The sequence below is a fragment of the Aythya fuligula genome, chromosome 2, assembly GCF_009819795.1.
Source record: "Aythya fuligula isolate bAytFul2 chromosome 2, bAytFul2.pri, whole genome shotgun sequence".
In the NCBI taxonomy this organism is placed as follows: Eukaryota; Metazoa; Chordata; class Aves; order Anseriformes; family Anatidae; genus Aythya; species Aythya fuligula.
The window spans coordinates 23424696-23441877 of NC_045560.1; positions in this window are offsets into that span (position 1 = coordinate 23424696).

A 17182-nucleotide genomic window follows, 5' to 3' on the forward strand; every position below is an offset into this window, starting at 1 on the left:
ATTTAATAGAAATAATTATGTGTATGCATGTTTGTGGGGTGAGGGTGTGTCTTCTTAAGGAACTACAACTGCGTTTAATAGAAACTTCTACCCCGACAAAGAATTCCACATGTAAATCAGAAAAGGGAGGATGTACATGTAGGAAATCATTCCACTTTTGTTTTGTTTTGTTTTGTTACCGTAGTAGTAGAAATTCTTTGCTTTCAATCGTACCAGATCATATAAAATCTCTTTGATGCTAACATAAAAGTTCCCTTCTTTTCCTGTCCCTCACATTTACCGAGTGTCAGTTTCTGAGGAAATGCTTATCTGTGAACTGTCTACATTACTATGAAGTGGGAAGTCCTACCTTCATCAGAGAAGCTGAAAATACTAGAAATGTTTGAGCTGAGGTGCATGACCACAGGTATGCAAAACTCAAAGAGAAAGCAAAAAAAAAAAAAAAAAAAAAAAAAAAAAAAAAAAAAAACACAGTACACATTGAGCTACAGTTTATGAAGGATGGGATTGTCTTCTCTTCCATGCTATAAAGAAACCTGTGCATACATGCTAACACAGCTATTAAAGAATCAAGTCTTGCTTTTTTCACTGGGCATATGCAACTATTGGCTATAACACGTTTCATAAAGCAATACAGTATTGACACAAGACTGTCTGGGAAGCGATCCTTTTTGAAATGCTCCATTTTAAGTCCTGTTCCATTTTCAAGTGAGTTTGCTTTCTGCAGGACTGGAGCAGCTATGGGATTAAAGGTAGAGATGCAGCTAGTGTTCATAAGCTTACATGTTCATAAGGTTAATTCAGGTTCCAAATAAAAACAGCTGGATCTAGGGATGGATGTCCAAGTTTGAAAAACTTAAGCATTTTAAGAGAACATTTAACTCTAAATATTGTTAAAGTTGCTAGTTCTCAGCTGGGACAAGTTTCCTGCTCACACAGAAGGCCTGGATTTTTTATCTTATCCATAGCATGCAACCAAGACCTGCAGTACAGAGGAGAGATTTCAGGGTTCACTTATATCTCTCTTCCTGAGACATTTTAGAAATCGATTGTGAAAAAAATTGACAATTAAATGAGATGACCTTTGGCCTTCTTTTTAGTTTACTAGTGATTTCTTGAAAGGTTTTTGTGACTTAAAATGCTTAATTGTTTTACTAATATCATCTGTAATTATAGCACTGATATCTACTGCTGACATATTACAGGTTTAATCCTTAGCAAAGAGCTTTCACCCTATGAGTCTCTCTCTCTTGGTTCTGTTCTATAACTGTATTTTTTCAAATGCTGAATTCCCTAGTTTTATTTTTCTTAAATAATGTGTTAGATAAGCAGTTCTTATGTGATTATTACAGGAAATTATATGGGTTAGGGTGAAGTATAATAATGAATCTTATTAGAGGCTATCAGAGCTTATGATTTGGAAATAATTTTATCATTCATCTCAGTGTTGCTGGCCCCCACTAGCTTTTCACAAGGGAGGCTCTCCAATGCTGTGGGCCAGTGGGGGTGCTGAAATGGAAAAGCAGAAGGAAGCAAATGAGCACAAGGGCTGTCTGTGAATGATAAAGGTAAAACAGAAGACACATGCAAAGCCTGAAGAGCAGTATTGAATTTGTTTGACAAAGAGTAGGCTGATTCCAGAGAGTGCAGAAAGCACCGAGGAAAGTTATTTTATAACTTTCTGAATTACTTTATAACTGTACTGGGTCTGGCTGGAATGTTAACTTTCCCGGCAGCAGCCCATACAGTGCCGTACTCTGTACTTGTAGCTGGAACAGCAGTGTTATCACACCAGTGTTGTGTCTACTGCTGAGCAGCAGTGGCACAGCATTGGGCCTTTCTCTAACCCTCCTAGGGGGTGGGCAAAAAGTGAGGAGAGAAACATCACTAGGGCAGCTGACCTAAACCAATCAAAGGGATATTCCATACCATGTGGTGTCACACTCAGCAATAAAAGGTGGAAACAGGAAGAAGAGGGGAGGGGTGGGCTCTCGTTGAGAAGACGTCAGTCCTCCTCTCGAACACCGGCTGCGTGAATTGAGGCCTTGCTTCAAGGACGTGGTCAATCATTGCTCATTTGTGGGAAGTAGAGAGTAATTTCTTTCCTCTGCACTTCCATATAGCTTTCATTTATTTTGTTTGTTTGTTTTCCTCCCTTTTTCCCCTTTCCCTTTTATTTCCCCTTAGTTAAATTGTTTAGTTCATGGTAGTCTTTATTTAATTATTATAATTATTTCCCTTTAATTAAATTATCCTTATCTCAACCCGTGAGTTGTTCTTTGCTTTACTTCTCCCCCTCCTCATCTAAAGGAGGGGGAGTGAGAGAGCAGTTGTGGGGTTTAGCTGCCCAGCACGGTAAAACCACCACAATAACTTTTTGAATTACTGACATCAATAAAATTAAGATAAAATCTGGTAAGTTTATTATTATTTTTTTTTTTATTTTTATTTATTCCTGGTAGGCTGTAACATTTTCCAAAATTATACATTTTTTTCCACATCTGCTCCCAGTCAAGTCTGGAGACAAGCAGGGCAAGATAATAATAATAAAAAAGTAATGAATAACTGTACAAATGTTTCAAAAAATACACAAAAAATATGTTTAGCTTTTCAGTGAACATTAGGCCAGTTCTTACTCTGACTGATGTCATCCACATATTCCTACACTAGGGATATTTGAAACAGCAGGTTATAGGCTAATTTTGAGCAAGTATAAGCAAAAAGCGTAAGACACTTTCACCTGGTGAACCTGTTTCATTTGCATTTAAGAACAGGGAAACTGAGTTACAGTCCCATTTGAAGCTCAATAAATTTGTATTCTTAGTGAAATGGTAGTCTAAATGATTAGTTAAAAATCTGTTGAGTGGAAAAAATGGTCATATTAAGAAATTCCCAGACTGAAAATTCTGTTGGGTTTTCATCAGTATTTTTTCTACAGAGAGGTAACTTTAATATTTTTTTTTTCTATTGAAATAGCCAAGGAATGAAAAACTGCAAAGGATAATTTAGAAAATTAGCATTCAGCATATTTGATAATGTTTGATATATCTGCCCTAAGAAACTGGAGTGGCAGCTTTCAGAAAGGACCAATACGGTTCTTCTTAGCAGAGTAAGTTGACCCAAGACAGAGGAATGTCTTTGCCAGAACACTGACATCTGGGTATAGTTATGAGGAATGAACTAGCAAATTTCCCAGAGAAGAACATTTTGGTGTAGCTGAGGCAGCAGTCTCACAGGAAAAAACATCATTTTCTGTACTGTGTTGAACCGAATGCCCATAGAAGATGATATAGGGAACACACTGCAGAGCATCAGTAAACAATTTCCTAGCTACAAGTCTAGATACTTTCTCCATATAACTACTGGAAAGACCACTGTTGAAATCTCTGGACACACGGATATGCCTGGTGGTATGGCATTTCCAGGCAATACAGACTGCTTGTGACTCAAAAACTGCAAATATTTGCAGGGGAAGAAAAATAAAATAAATAAATAGAAGAAAAAGAAATAAATAAAAAAGTCAAGCTACAATGAATTGTAAATTGAAAATGTAAAAAATACCCTAAACATTCTCAGCATGTCTCAGTACTACAAATATATATTAATATATGCCTAAAAAATCCTTCTAGAACTGTAAAATACATAAATACTTTAATCATGCTGTAAAATTCCTATTACCCATGCAACACAAATCCTTTCTATCTGCACAGTTGGAGCACTGTGATCATGGCAAACCTTGTAACATGAACGTTGAAAGCAACAGAATATCTTCTCCTGTTGCTAATTCAATAAATACTTGGATTAAAAATGTTCTGATCTTTTCTTTCTAAGGTCACTCATCTACAGTGGAAAGCAGAGAAAAGCATCAGACTAATGCCAACAGTATATTTTCAAAGTACAGCCAAGAGATTTAGCCACTTAATTTCCATTATAGGCAATACAGGTGTTCAGGTTAGAATACATGGTTTAACATGTAACTTCATTTTTTTTTTTTTTTATAAAGTGTTCTCATGGATTTCTCAGGAAATTGGCTTTAGAAATTCTTAGATAGAGACGTGATCAGACATGTTCTGTGAAAGTCTCCTTGGCAGCCCGGAAAACTTAAAACATTGCATGAAACACATCCCAGTCTTTCCCCATCCCTAGCTGTCAGCTCCTGTTAGAAAAGTATTTTAACTCGTCCTTGCAATTTCTACGACCTTCGCAAATTCCAGAGTTAATTCATCATGTAACTCAGTGGGAGCTGAACAGTTTTCAGGACTAGGAAACTTACTGTGTACTCAGTAGTTATTTATGGAGAATTTAACATTGAGTCAAATGCTGGCTTGAGAGTGATGGGCTCTAGAAGCTCAGTGATGCATTGCAGAAGACCTGTGACACTCTGCATGGGCTGAAATACACAGTTGCCTAAAAACTGCCCCAGTATTAGGATCTTCTTTCTTCTCTTTTTATAACCCAGTGCTTAGGGCTTTCCAAACTAGAAGCCAAGGTGCAGTTTCACCTCCAGTATGTGTGATAAATATGCCCGAGTGCATTAACAGATCTGCCAATGAAAGTTCTCTGCATTATGGAAATAACACAAGATCAACTCATTGTATACAGCATGAAAGACTCCTCTCATGTGAATGGGATCACATAAAATGGATAGGCTGTGTTGCCTACACATCGAAGAGGGACAGAGATGCACCCTTACAGCAGGCTCACCTCGCCTTCCTCAGGATCACTGGAGTCACCCTTGCTAAGTAAGTGTTTTCCTCTCAACACTCAGCGCAGGATGCATCCACACAGAAGCTCAGGCTATGTGCATACAACTTAGTATTCAAAATAGATCATCAACATAAGGTACATTTTGTTATGTGTTGGCCATCTGGAACTTTTTGAAAGTCAAAACGGAAGCCACTATAGCTTTGTCGCTTCATGCTAAGTAAGGTACTGCTCCTGCTTAAGGAGCAGAAGAACAAGATGGAAATTATAGAAAATCTTTATTTTCATTAATTTATAAGGAGTTGCCAATTAAATACCTGCCATGACTGAATTCAAAAGAGTACAGACATTTCAAATATAGGTAGGTTTATCTGCAGCACATTATGAGATTTAAATATAATTATTTGCTGAAATGTACTTGGTGAATAATAAATACATGGTGACAAGCATATTTTTAAGCAGCTCATGAGCAATTTATGAAATGAATTGAAAAAGGCTAAATTTAAACACAGTATTTACTTCACATTATTTTCTCAGTTCATATGGTAATTGAATTAAGTTCTTATATACGTTTGCACACAGTACCAAAATATAAACCAGATTCATTTGTTGCATTTCATTTTTCCATTGTATTTTCTCCCCATGCAGATAGAGATACTTTCCTCATCATCAGATTGTTTGGCTTTAATTTGCTCTTAGCTGGTATTAAACAGTAAGTCATTAGTATTCTGTATGTCACATAAACATTCAATAGCGTCTGTTTTTAGTGAACTTCAGCAGCTGGAAATGAATGAAAGAAGCAGCAATGAAACTTTTCTTAAGGTTTTGCCAAAGAAATATGTGGGACTATCCTTGAGGCAAGTCCAAAAAAGATCTGTAGTAACAATTACAGATAAAACACTAAGCACAGAAAGAAAATGGCAGAACAAAATAATAGAGCCTTCAACAAGATTTTTTTTTCTGATAAAAAACAATTACTACAGAAAATTATATTATTCATATCAGTCTTTACTCTCTGACAAACCTCTAAAACAACTGCTACAAACCCTGAGCAAATGACATGCCAAAACTCTGTGAATGAATGTTATAGTCTCAAACAGGCCTAACATGATATATCATGATCTTCTCCAATGAATCATCAATTCATAAGGAATATATGGTCAAAACAACACTGCAAAGGACATTTCTCAGCCCAGCTCTCTGCTCTTGTGGATATATTGCAGACCTCGAGGAATAAAAGGCAATACAGACCTTAGCCAAGAAGTCTCACACCCTTCACTGGGGAACAGATGGTACTGGAAAATGTAATGGCAGAGGCAGCACCCAGGGAAGGTAGGAGTCCTGGGAGTAAGCTCACCCTGCAGTAAGGTAAGCCAGGGAAAGCAGCCAGGCTGGGTCCAACAAGAAGAATGCACTAAGAGGGAAAGCTGTGCTGGTCCCCTCGTGTGGGAAAAGGCTTTAAGGCTGAGCCTGGCTTGTCAGTGAGAAACAGCATGGAGTTCTCTAAGCACTCTATGAAAGAAAATTGCTGTTCAAAAGACAGAAAGCTCAGTTTAACCCTCTTTAGTTCATGTGAGTTGCCATGCTTAAATGACCTTGAAGACACAATCTAAGGGAAGGACAGCCCTCACATCCACATAAATTTCCTTTGGTGGAGGATGTGTGCAATCAGGGCTGCTTTCCATATCTGTGCTTTATGGGAGATGCTTTCCCTTTTCAACACAGACTCTGCTCCATGGGTACATTCAAACCCATGAGATAATTTGACCTGAAAATGTTGCTTTAAGAGCTAAATAACTACAGATTTTACCTTTAAATTGTGACATTTGTGTATGTGAAAAGCCATTTAAGCAACGTAAAGAGCTGATCACACTGGATGGTATGAATGCCAAAAGGCCTTTCATACAACAGGGGGAAGATCGGAACGCTTCTCTTGGAAGAACAGATAGAGTAGCTGGATATGGCATTTAGCTATGGATATCTTCAAAACATAAACCATCAAGCTGTTACAGTTAGTGCCTGAAGATTAAAATTTCTCAGGTAGTTCCCAACAGGACCTAACAATTCATTGCAATGTGCTCAGAGCATATATTACACCACATGAGCTGGCTATATCTCTCCAAATAGGCACTTAAACTTCTGGAGAAATGACAAAGGAAGTGCATTCATTGTATGCAGAATTGTTCTTTCCTTTTGTAGTCTTTAAAACAATTGCTTGACAGTCCTGTGCCATTAGTTCTAGCTTGTAGCCTCCCAATTCCAAGCAATAAATTCAGGGATTATACTACCAGTCTGGGTCTGCCAAAGATCTCAGAGTAGTGATATTTTGAAGAAAATAACCTGAAGTCCTGTGTTTTGAAATAGGTAAGAAGGATCATTTCCAGACCTGTAATGCAAAGGCATGTAGATGAGATGATGAGCTCTAAAACGAGGTTCAAGCCATAGCTGTGCAAGAGAGTTCATGCAATTTCCATGAAATTTTTACAATTACACTTGTGAGCCTGGAGAACATAAACACTGGTTTCATTGTTCACCATATATGTAAATATATCTGTGCAGCAGCTGAAGCAAGTTTCTGCCCTCACACTGATTTCATATTTTGAGTGATTTGATCACAAATCACAAATATAAAGAATGCAATATGGGTTTTCTGGTTCTCAGTGATGTGTCTTCAAATTAATTATTGTTTTGGATGTCACACATCAGAGAGGCTTTAACATTTTAGGCATATTATGGATGCTTTTTTCAAACATGATGGGGAGAACTTAAATACTCCAGCATGTAAGGGCTGTATAGATCTTGGAAAGGTCCAGGCTCTTATGCTATCCAATAGTTTTCATGCTAGCAGCTTGGTCTGCTTTGCTGCCACTATAGGTGTGCAGAACAGATTTGCTCACAATCTAGTAATGCTTGAAATCAAAGATCTCAAGCATTCTGTAACTTTAGCTAAGATCTGTTCTTACAGTATTGATTCATTTTAATCAGCTGAGATCTCTGCTTTCCTTGCTGAGTCCCTCAGGAGATTATCCCTTACACCTGACTAATCATTAACATAGACATCCTCTAGTGTGATCTCTCTCTCCCCAGTGTAAGTTGCCACAGTGCAAAAGTATACAGCATTTTAGATCTATGTAAAATGCCAGCTTTTCTCACATTGAGGCCCTCAGGGTTTTTAAAATCAAGTTCCTGCTGCTAGAAATAGGATGCTGCAATTGAATCTTTTACTTTTTTGTTTTGTTTTGTTTCAGTATACATTTGATGACATCTAATTTATACATACTGTAAATATAAAATTTGCATTATGCTACTTGATCATATGCAGCCTTTGGTTAGCTCCTTTCCTTCTGCTAATCTCCACATATTTCAGTGAACTTCTGCATTGATTCACACCTCACTGTGAGTTGTACATCAGACTGATGCACATATCTAATATATTTGTGGGTAAGTATAAACATACACTTTTCTACAATGTCAACGATAAATTAGATGATGTGTTAGAGTTTAAATAATGCTGGTTTACATAAATTGCTGGATGAACAGAGTGTTTTCCATTGCTTTTTGTTTCACTTTCAGTCTCAATTAAATACAGATTAATCATGTTCATGCATATTATGTGAGGGATAACAAATGTCTAATGTGTTTTAAACTGTGTTCAAGGGTATTTGTGCTAAAAATAGCAGTACAGATTGGCAGGAAATAAGTCACTGACCTAGTACTATCGTATTGGAGAATTGAAAGAATACTTTAATGTCCATTGATGTTAAACAGTACGTACAAGGTACTCTAGAATTAAGAAACCTCTTTTAAAAAGAGGAAAGCAAGCTTAAGTTATTAAATTCTCAGAAGAATGTTTTTCTACTGAGAAAACATTTCTACTGAAATGTTGTTTTTTTTTCTACCACTAGGCGATCATTAGAGGGATTTGACTATATACAGAAACTTTGAGTGAACTCTGAGCTTGCTGCATAAAGCAGAGCAAAGAATCTTCCTTATATTCTGCAAAATAATGGAAAATTAGGTGACACAAGGAGTGATGTCCGGATGACACTTCTGAATTTCTTAGTTTCAGATGTTACAACATGAAATGAAATTTCACCTAAGGCATCTAAACTATTTTTTTTTTCAACATTTACAAATGCACTGAAAGTTAGAATTAAAGATCTATGATTTTTTAAGGAAGCAAATCCATCCAAAGAATGGCCAACAGATTATTTCCAGAAGTGTTCAAAAGATCCCACTCTTCTGCATATCTTCTCAAAAACATCACAAATATATTTCATTTCTTGATCAAAAAATTTATAACTGTCCATGACCATCTGAAAATCTTTATTTAGTTCACTTGAGGTCATGGCCAAACCTTGAGTTTTTCTAATTTCCAGCAGATATCTGCTTCAGCAGAAACCTTACTGCTCAGTACACCAAACAAAGATATGATGAAGAGTAGTTTTCAGAATTCAGCCATCTGAAACATGGATTCCTGAAATATGAAAATCAATGAAGTAAAGACTATGAACCTGCAGTTTCTGCACACTGCCAGTTAGAAACTGTACTAAGACCCCATAACAGTAAAAAGTAGGTTCTCTTATAGAAAAGGTTCCTCACCCGAAGAGATATTTATTGTCTTCCCTTCCAGCTTTAAAAACTGATGTTTTTAAACATCATTTTCCTAACCTCTGTAGCTCTCTTTCCTATTTTAAACTCTGAACCTTGTCTTCCTTATTATTTCTGATTCTATTACTCTATTACACTTAGCTATCTCTTTTCATTCCCTTAACTTTTCCACCAAAATAGCACAACACTTGAAACAAGGCCTCTCAAGGATTGAACCGTCTTCTCTGGAGAGGTCTTCATGGCTGTAGGAACTGAATGAGCAGGTATTGCACAAGCAGTAACACGTATAGGCAAGAAGATCCCTGGCATGGTGGTAGCAAGACCATAGGAACCCATCTGGAGCTCTGGTGTTTGGATACTCAGTAGTCCCGTTAAATTTCTTGCAACAGCTAAACCAGACATAGTGCAGTGCAAACCCGTGCTTTTCTCATCACTGGAGTCATGACTTGATAGATAAGAATTTATCTTATATTTCATTCTACATTTAGTTTATTTTGAAGTCTTCTACCACCTCCTGGAAAAATAAATAAATAAATAAATCATTGTGTATATCCCTTAAAATAAAAAGATGCTAAGAGGGAGAAAATGAAAATACTTTACTTTACAAAAAAAAAGAGAGTAATAAAAATATTTTTCTGCTGCTGCAATTTCTTTCCCAACAATGGCATATTGAATGAAATTATGTCTTATTTCTGTTTCCTTATTTAGCTTGTAGTAGAGTGCATTGAGCTGTTTTATGTCACAGTAGAGTGTGCTGCACCTGTAGGATGGCACCACATAACATGATTCAAGGTGGCATTTTTACCTAAGTTCACTGTTAGTGTTTCAGACAGGAATGCAGTAATTACGGAATATTTAAGCTTTACGCATAAGTGGTGCAGTACTGAAAATAGTGAGAAAAAGAGTAGTGAGAAAAGCAGAGAGGAACAAGCTCCTTTAGACACTGTTTATTCATTTTTTGTTTGTTTGCTTGTTTTGAATTTGGATGGTCAGTTTGACAGCTTTCTTTATATTGGTATTTGTATAGTTTTCCAGTTTCCTATAAAATAGCTTTATACAGCACAGGATGCCACAGAGAGAATCCACAGAATTTTGGCCAAAGCTGCAAGACTTTCCAATACTTTACCATGATACACAAGCCAGAACTACTTGGATAGACAATGGCAGCACAGTCCCTAAAATACCTCTGTGTATACTGCAGGAACTTGGAAATGCTATTTCCTCATTTTCAAAACAGTACTTTCTTAATTTTGGACAGGTAGTTTAAGAACTGACTTTATAACTACTCTAAACCAGTGAACATTTGCAGTAGAAGCTCCTGGGTGGCACCTCTATGCAAGCATGAAAGCTGGACCAAGTGTCTAACCCTTCTAACTTCTCACTTCTTGAACTTTGTGCAAGTGTGCAAAAGCTAGCCTTTGGGCACAGAAATCTTCTACTGATACTTCTATAGTTCCCTTCTGGTCTGCTTTGTGACCCATAACTTTGTTACCCATAATTGGAGGGAAATCTGGAAGACTGCTAAGAATCTGCCTACCGTGTAGGCAAAGAATAGCATGGATGACCATGGTGGATATTATGATATGCGTTTCAATTTTGATAGAATAGGGAAGTACACATGGTTTAAGAAGACTGATCTTAGCTGACAGTGGAGGCATTATCTGGAGGTCTTGCTGAATGAAGCATCATGGCACATGCTGTTCTGTTGGTTTCTGTCCAAGAAGCATAAAGGAGTAGAGCAACTTTCTGAGTTCTGTCAAGCTTCTGAACAGTTCTGTAGTGGCTGTTCAGGGCCTGAGGCATAGACTGAGGCTGTCGAGAGCCTAACTATAAACATACTGCCAAATAAACCAATGGACCTGTACCTGAGATGGTGTTAGCTCATATTATTTTCTAGAGGAAAATTGAGTTTTGTGGACATTTTTTTTCTTAACATTCAATTTTTTCCAAATTCTTATTTTCTAACAGACTGAATATGCCTGGAACAATGTAAAAACAATATTACATGTCAGGGAGGAAAACAAAATTCCCTATCCATTTAGTTTTTTCCCTTTATATGGATAACCAACTTATTAAAAACAACCATGCAGACAGTTGTTAGTTCTGTGTAACAAAACCCCTTTCCTTCCATTAAATAAGCTACATAATTACTAACACACTTCTTACATATACTTATAAACTCTATAATACTTAAAATCTGTAAGTATAATAGAAATAAAACTACAAAATGTACTGTCATACTAAAAAAAAAAAAAAAAAAAAAAAAAAAGTTACTATTTCTGCTGTATACCACAAAGAGAATCAGGAGAATCATTCCTAATTTGCCATTTAGCTATAGAGGTATGAAGTCTCTTTTTTAATGAGGCAAATATTTGTTATTACTAAACATTTTCTGTTTTCCAATACTAAGAAATACAAGCAGTTGTTTACACATAGCCAGAATGACACAGGATGTGCTTTTAGAACAATTGTTTTTTTTTTGAAGAATCTATGGAAGTTAAGAGGGTGACTGAAAAAAAATGTAAGGACAATGGGAAATCCCAAATCACTTTTTATCTAATTAATTCAAGTGAGAAAGAATCACTTTGGAGAAAGACTTCTGGAAATAAAACTATATTTATGCTCTTGAGACAAAGTACACAGCCAAGGTGGAGGTCAAAAATGGGATCAATAAAATCTATCACAACTTAGAAGTATCCAAAATATTTATTCTTGATTTTGTGACAGTATTTATTCTTCACAGATATTCTTTGCTCTCAAGAAGGAACATAGATATGTTGAAAGCTGTGTAAATAACTACACTGCAAAGAAGCGATGACCATCATGATGAATATATCTGAATGGTACAAATTAGTGTAACACAAGGCCAATAACATAGTAATCCTTTACAGCTTTTTATATATTAAAAGAAAATAGAATGAAGTTTGCAAATCATTGTAATACTGATTATTTTCTTGCTATTTGATGCTTTATTCAACATTGAAAATATTCATAGTATTCTGATGATCATCTTTCAGCTAAAGTGTTAGTAGCCTATTAAAATAGACAGAAATAAATAGCTCCATGATATGTAGACTATCTCTTGAATTTCTCTATTACTTCACTACTTTTCATTGACTCCTTCATTACTTTTTGGCTGTTAGAAAGACTAGAGTCATTTGGTCTTCTAGGGCTACTCACAGCTCCATTTAATTTCAGTCAAGTGCAAACATGGTTGGATGCACACTAAGTAAATATCCAGTAAACATTTTTGCAATAAAAGGCTAGAGGTGGGCTGCCTGCAAGCTCAAGACTGGACTCCAAAATATTGTCTGTGTCTTCTTCTCAGAAGAGCTAATATTTTATGACACAAGAAATGATCTGTGAATTTTCTTGGTTTTATCAAAATAGGTATCCTTGCTGCTACTCATTGTTCAAAATACAAATTACTGTCAAACACACTATGAGTTTTTTCCCTCTCATTCTCCATGCAGTTGTGGGATAGGAGCTATTTACTTCATCTATCATTTATGACACTCTTACAGTGTTTGTAGGATTTCCACCAAATGCACAGACTTTGAAAAGTTAATGAGAATGTCCTAGGGAAGATACATCAGGAAGTTGAGTGCATCAGGTGGAGTCACCAATTTTATTTTCTAGCTCATCCTGAAGCTAAGTCATGCATCTTTAAATTAGTAAAAAAAAAAAAAAAGGAAGCTTAAGCAGGGCAGAAAGCAGCAGGTAAGCAAGCCTCTGCCATTTGAACATCGCACCAGATTCAGGTATGCTCTGAGGTTATATGTAATTCAGCACAATAAGCACACTGCTACTCAGCAGCATAGAGCCACCAATCGAAAGAGCTGCATTTCCATTACTTAACATTGCAGCAAGTACTTGCTTATTTTCAAATACAAATTCACCATCCAAAGCCACAGCATTTCTTATATTAAAATGTTAAACAATATAAACTGAGGTCATTATTTTCCCTTCAAATGCCCTTGTGTCAGCCCTTTAACTTTCTTTCATCCTGGGAAGCCAGGATTAGAGAGACCAATCTGGTCTTCCTGGAGTGAATCCTTCAGGATTCACTGTTCTGCAGGTTTCTAGACTATGCTGATACAACTGGTTACATTATCCTTCTGAAAGAAAGCAGTTTTCCCATACGAAAAATGCTTTGCATACATCTTTCACAGATTTTCATATAAGAATGAACAAGTAATGAGTAATGAGTATATCAGCACTGTTTGCAACCTAAAGGAGTCATCCTGGACAAGTCTCTCTGCAGAGTTCCTGTAGCAGCCTCCAAGCAGAACATCTTTGCGCTGCAACACATTATTGGGCAGATGACACCTTAGATTCAGGAAAGAACACATTTCACTGCTCACTGCAGACACACTAAACTTCTAAACAGACACACTAACAGGAGAAACATGGCAGGAGGTAAATAAGTATTGGTGGGTGCATGGTGCATGGTGGCACCTGTGACCTGCTTGTGCCTTAGGTTAGCCAGCTCATCTAAGTCCTTTGTGCAGATTCACAATGTTATTCCTAGTAAGGAATTTAGATATGGTCTTTTCAACTTGACAAGACCCAACTATGGCCTCTCTGTCATGACAAAATTAATTTAATGGAATATATGAGAGTTGTGGGTAGGTGATATCATAATTATTCAAATAATTATCCTTCTGTTCATCCCTAAGTTAGCCCCTCTGTCCAATCTTGGGTGATCAAATCTAAGTTCCTCCCCTTAGCTAATGTTTTTTTTGTGTTTTTTGTTTGTTTGTTTGTTTATTTGTTTTCTTATTACAAAGTGGGTACAAGTACTGAACATGTTTTTGTCAATCATATGTTATCATGAATTCATTTCATTTGTTGATGTATTTTTATGTTATTTGAATATATGGCTGGCTGTCTATTGTACTAATCAAATGAAAGAACTGAAGCAACACAAGGACGATGATTTCATACTACTAACATGAAGAAAAAAAAAAAAGGAAAAAAAAAAAAAAAAAGACTGTACTACTTAATGAACATCTACCTAAAGGTACGTAAGCTTTTCCAACCTTAGAAATGCAGTGGCAAACACAGTGGGACCAGGATTTGGCCTAGGAAAGAATGTGAAAGAAATTCCAAAATTCAAAAGGCAAAAATACATATCCTTGAAGTTATAGTTCCCCACTTACCACTGAACATGGGTCTGAACAGGCACCAGCCTTTGGCATACATCTGGAAGGCTGGAAGCCAAGCAGCACTGGAGAATCAAAGCAGTATGTGGTGTCATGCTGAAGTCATTTTTCTTTCTGAGATTGTTTCTGTCTCTTGGTGATCCCTCCAGAGTCTGGGTTCTCAGGCAGTTCTCTGAAATGCAAACCATGTATGCAGTTTCTGGAGAACCCATTTCTATTGTATTTTGGGAAGAAATTAAGCACCTTGTTTGTAATCTGTTTCAGGGTGTGTTTATGGCTGCAACAAATAGTAGGTGCGTATGGTCTTCTAGGGACAGTGGTTACTCACACCTCCAGTGAATTTTACTCAGAGCTGCAAGATCGAATGTATACACAAAGAGTAAGCCTTTCTGTAGTAAATGGCTAGAGATTGTCTGTCAGTAAGTTTGAGACTAAATAAATGATATATACAGTGCTCTAACTGGAAATGAACATAAATGGCATACTTGTTTCATGCTATTGCTTTCTAGATTTCCAAGCTGTTGGTTCTGAGGTCACTGTGTAGAAAATATTTCATGTATGACTAATGCTTGTTCATTCAGTTTTAGATCACTTCACCCTCTGTGAAATCTTCCTCATTGCTACTGCATTGATGCTCTGTCTACAGGGCTATGGTTGTTCTGTTCTCATTTCAATGCTCAACACCACCAGGGCAATATAGCAGTACTCACTTCTCTACTTCTCTACTAAAACAGCCTACTTAAAGGCCAGGTGCCTTTTATAGTACTCCCAAGAGCTTAAGGACTTGAAGCATATAGCATCTGAAGCTGGAATTAACTGGGCAGCGTGGGAGAAACCTGACATCAAGTGGAAGTGAAAGAGGAAAATCTAATGACCACAGAGTAAGAAATTCAGTAACATAATGGTATTCTCCAAGTAGCCAGCTTGTTACAGATGGGTAATTGCTATTATAATGACACAGATTACACTTTTTTCTCTACAAGAAATAATTACCTTGATTCAAAGTACTGGCTGTCTGACAATAGAATATCTACTGCAACACCTGCAGACCAGAAATGGACGTCTGTATTTTCCTCACTGATTATCAAGCTCCTACAATTCCCAGATCTTTGATTGACGTTGAGGGGAAAGGTTGTCATCACAGTTTTAAAGGATTTTTTCCTCTTTACCTACTGACTTAGTCTCAGTTTCTCCACCATTTTCTCCCACTCCAAAATACATTGTTGGCAGTGACAGCAAACTCAGAAAAGGAAGACTGCCAGCTAGTCAACTGACATAAGTGAGTGTATTATTATAGTCAGAGGAGCTATATTGGTATATGTGAGATGAAAGTTAACCCCAAATCTGATCAAATGTTAATTAGTATTTGATATTATCTGCAATGATTATGCAAATCACTAAATCCACAAAAGAAATTACAGACTAGGTGATCCTATTGTCTTCAGGGTACCAGTTGTCATCTTCTCAGTCTCTCTTCTCAGCTAAGGCAGATATTTGAACATGTGCTTACTTCTGATTGTGTTCACATTATTTACAAGCATAACAAAAATACAGACCATTACTTTTTATAAACTGTGTGGAAATGATGCAGGAAATAAAAATTACTTCAGTTTGTGGACACTGTGTACTGTGCTGAAGGATTTTAAAATATATTTAAAAAAATAAAAAAAAAAAGACAAGCATCAAGGGAAAAAATAATCTCACCTTAATCAATGCAGTGGCAAGCTAAATTCAATGGCAACAACCTTCACAGAGCTTGTCCTCCAAACGAACAGCAAGTTTTCTCTAAAGGCCTTGTGGAGCTATGGGGTTATTCAATATACATAATAGTTTCCCTAGAAAAGACATCTCCAGAGACAGTTAGTTTTATCTACTGTACACACAACTAGATTGGCTTATGGCACTGTATTCTGCAGATTAATGGGGGGTTGTTTAAATTCATACCATTGGCTTCTATAGCATGATGTCAAATCATTTTTCTAAGTAAGCATGAGAATTAGCAAGGACAGATAATACAGATTTTGAGTTAATAAAAGTTTCCTTTTTAAAAGACTTGCCAACTTGAATGATTTTTCTTGTTTTAAAATTCAGTATGGATAAATTAGAAAACAGCTCATCAAATAACAATTGTAGGGAACTGAAGAAGAACCTGCAAGAGTTAGTGAAGACTTTCAAGAGAGTACAATAAAATTATGAATGTATTACAGTTAAATGGCATTTATCAAGGTCCTAGACATTGCTAAAGGACAGGTAGAACACTAGAAAATTAGTGATAATTACATTACTTTACTAGGTGAAAATTCCATTCCTTTAATGTAACTACTATTTATTACTTTCCCTGTGCCCTATTATTCTGTTTTCTTTCCTGACTAGCTCTCTCCAAAACTTTATCCCTACTGATCTCCTTCATGGAAGATCAAGGATAAAGAACAGGTTGTTCTTAGTTTGGGACCTAAATGGGTTTTCACCCATTTCAGAGGACTTTCTTGCTTCATTCTCTTATGAGGTCTAATCCAGTATGAAACAAAATCCTTTGCTGCATGACACTGCAAATTGGGTATGCTTTAACCTAAAATAGCCCCTGGGATTATGCTGCAGAGAAATAAAAAGAGACACAAGTTTAATTATCCCCCTCCCCATTACAAATCACTTTAAAACCAATTCATACAACATATTACTACAGTGTGGCCCTTGGGATAATT